This window comes from Prenolepis imparis, unplaced genomic scaffold (genome assembly GCF_030444845.1).
Source record: "Prenolepis imparis isolate NDT839.2.m4 unplaced genomic scaffold, iyPreImpa1.0 SCAF_8, whole genome shotgun sequence".
Classification (NCBI taxonomy): Eukaryota; Metazoa; Arthropoda; class Insecta; order Hymenoptera; family Formicidae; genus Prenolepis; species Prenolepis imparis.
This window is the reverse complement of record NW_028141166.1, coordinates 11,006,985-11,010,999: the sequence shown is the minus strand read 5'-3', so window position 1 is coordinate 11,010,999 and position 4,015 is coordinate 11,006,985.

Below are 4,015 nucleotides of genomic sequence, written 5' to 3'. Positions count from 1 at the left end.
TCCATTTATTTAGCTGTCGAGAAAATCATATGTTTGTAATCTAGAAAGACAATAAAGAGGCATTGAAAACATATCAAAATTAAAAAATTATAATTTTTGTATTCTTCATGTATTTCTAATGTTTGTATTTATCCTGAAAATGTCTATTTAAATTCTATTTAAATTATTTAAATTATTAACTTATTTAAATTATTTCTGATATATATATATAAGAATCTTTCTTCCCATCTCTCTATACCGCTACACGTTGCAGCATAATAGAAGTCATTGCTCGAAAGTGACAGTACGACCGAGAAAGTAAGGCAAAATTCCCAGAGCCAGATTGATAATGGCGTTCCGCAAATATCGCGATTATCCGGTGTAATCTGGACGCGAACGCGAGCTCGTTGTGATCAGTTGCTCCGGTCTAGTAGAGCAAATAGAACTTCGTAATCGCGTCCGCGATCCTCGCGGGCGGCACGTATGGTAGCTAATGTTACGGATTTGCGTCCGAGCGAGAGCACGCATTAAATTTTACTTCCGGCACGTAACGAATACAGCCTAATCGAAGATTCTTAATCCGCTCTCGCTAATTTGATCAGTCAATCCGACATGACGCTTGGCTGCGGATTCGTCCTTTCTCTGCATTTTTTTTTAAATGCCACTTTGCTAATAATCATCGCGAATACTCGAGTCATGAAGCGCATCCTGTCCCTGGATATAGGGAGATCCGATCCGCCGATTTTTTCGCACATCCTTCGTTCTCGCGTACTTCGTCTCGATCCAATCAGCTTAACCGAGGGTTAGAGGCTTCTCGTTCCGGTTATATCGACATCTCGACTCATTGCTCTTTTTCTCCTTCCTCCTACTCGTTCGCCTCATCATCGCTACCATTCACCGGCCTTTAGAATAATATTTGCTTAGCTCGCCTGCCTCCATATGACAATCGTTTGTATCAACAGTTTCTCAGCACGATAAAACGGCTAAATCTGAACAATCGTGTGCGTATGTGTGTGTATATGTGTTTGCATATTGCATATGAATCGAAGGAGGAAAAGAAAGAGAAAATTCCGAGAGAGTCCGGGCAATTTGCCGAGTTCGATTTAAAAGCGAATGAAGTGAAAGCAAAACTCGGGGTTCCCCTATTTCGAGATTTTCACGCGCATTTGTAATAATACGCAAAACGTAATTGCATCGCTCCATCTTGCCATTGCGTATCATGATTCACATTAAATTTCTTGAAATAAAATTTAGTTCCTTTCTAGCTGAAAATTTTTCAGCCACGCATCTATACTATACTTGCATACCTCGTATCGAAATAAATCGTAGGAAATATCATAATTTATAATAAAAATAATTATAAAAGATTAATTAGCAAATATTTTATAATTTATCAAATAAGATATAAAAATATATGCAGATAGGATTAACTCGCAAACACAAATTACAGTTTGATCATGTAAGTAATAAGGATGCGTAATTAAGAACGCTCTAATGCTAAAAGAGAACTATAAGCCTATTTCAGAGAATCTAACACGAAGCATTGAATGCGCAAAATTACGAGCCATAAATAAACAAGTGAGAGAACAAATGAGTGAATAACTTTTCTCGAAAATTATTGCACCGACTGCCCGCAATCTCGCGCGGGTTCGTTTGTCGTCGCTGACCGCGCCGTAAAGTCGAGCAGGATCTCCTCGCTACGGCCGTTTCCGTCGTCCGCGAGGATCCTCCCGAGGAGATTAATGGCCGTCGTAAATAAACGACGTTTTCCCGGTATCAGCCGGGTCTTTCTCCATCGAATGCGCATACATGCAAACCGTGCAACACGTGCGCAACGCAGTCACGTTTGCGGTGCACCTGTGTAAACGTTAACCGGCTCGCGGAGTTATTACGGCGGCGTTAACTCGTTCATTCCGCGAGATGTTACCTGCGTTACGCAAAATTAATTCCGCGACGCGCGCGCAGCAGGTAATTTGCGACGTACGCGTGTATGTATGTACAGCCCATAAAATAATAATACGTTGTAACGAGGCGTCACCCTCGTTATTACGCGAAATAGATATTCGAATCGCGCCAAGTTTAGTCGACGATTCTACGCGAGTTATGACACCATCGGTCAATAGGACATTGAATATTTCATTTCGAATTCCGCGATAAGAGAGGCAGAGTTAAATTGAGAAGCAGAAATTATGCATGTTCTAGAATTTAATTCCATCATCGTTCATTTAATATTAAAAATGTTCCGATAAGATGCAATATCGTGTGCAATACTACAGTTTATAATTATAGACTATCAATACACAGACACATGCAAAATATATTTGCGAACAAAGAGTATTTGTGCAAAAGTATAATAAAACTGTATGTACAATAATAAAAATGATAGGATTAATTAAAAATTAAAAAATTTGATACCAAAAAAACTTGTTATATCAAAGGTAAACCCCTATTAAGCTGGCCCCACCACCAACGCCAAATAAAGTCGCACCTATCGATTAATTTAGTGCTAATTATGTGCTAATTTGTTGCCGTAGTCCGGATTTTGTCGCTCAAACCGTTTAGCAGGAATTAATGTTCAAAGTGGGGGGGCTGGCTTGACATTAAGCTAGCCCCCCCCATAGTGAAAAAAAAATCGCACCTATCAATTAATTTAGTGCTAATTATGTGCTAATTTGTTGCCGTAGTCCGGATTTTGTCGCTCAAACCGTTTAGCAGGAATTAACGTTTAAAGTGACATTAAGCTAGCCCCCCCCATAATGAAAAAAATATATAGAATGCTCCGCGCCGTGTCAAGTAAAAGTAACTCTAAAAATGTGTTGATCCTTCGTTTTTGGTATCAAAATAATCTACAGACAGTGTACTAACCAAATAAATGCAAAACTGAATTTGTTGCTCGATTTTAACTATCAAAACGCGACGCTTTGTCGCCACGGAACACATACGTCGCGCGGAAATATATCATAAAATTAATAAAAAAATTAGTTGCTCGGCTGTTTTTGGTATTAAGATGATCTACAAACAATATGCTAACTAAATAAATGCAAAACCGAATTTGTTGCTCGATTTAAACTATTTAATTAAAGACTTTGTCGCCGCGGAACATATATGTCGCGCGGAAAAATATCATAAAATTGATAAAAAAATTAGTTGCTCGGCTGTTTTTGGTATTAAAATGATCTACAAACAATGTACTAACTAAATAAATAAGAAATTGAATTTGTTGCTCGATTTAAACTAATTAAAAACGAGACTTTGTCGCCGCGGAACATAAGTCGCGCGAAAATATATAATTAAAATGATAAAATAATTTGTTGCTCGGCTGTTTTGGGTATAAATATATTCTACAAACAAAACTGCCGAGCAACAAATTATTTTATCACTTTGATGGTATAAATTCGCGCGACTCATATGTTCCGCGGCGACAAAGTCTCGCTTTTAATAGTTTAAATCGAGCAACAAATTCAATTTCTTATTTATTTAGTTAGTACATTGTCTGTAGATTATATTTATACCCAAAACTGCCGAGCAACAAATTATTTTATCACTTTAATGATATAAATTCGCGCGACTCATATGTTCCGCGGCGACAAAGTCTCGTTTTTAATCAGTTTAAATAGAGCAACAAATTCAATTTCTTATTTATTTAGTTAGTACATTGTCTGTAGATTATATTTATACCCAAAACTGCCGAGCAACAAATTATTTTATCACTTTAATGATATAAATTCGCGCGACTCATATGTTCCGCGCCGACAAAGTCTCGTTTTTAATTAGTTTAAATCGAGCAACAAATTCAATTTCTTATTTATTTAGTTAGTATATTGTCTGTAGATTATATTTATACCCAAAACTGCCGAGCAACAAATTATTTTATCACTTTAATGGTATAAATTCGCGAATTTATATCATTAAAGTGATAAAATAATTTGTTGCTCGGCAGTTTTGGGTTGTAAATATAATCTACAGACAATATACTAACTAAATAAATAAGAAATTGAATTTGTTGCTTGAGTACTCTGCGTTGATACCACTGCTT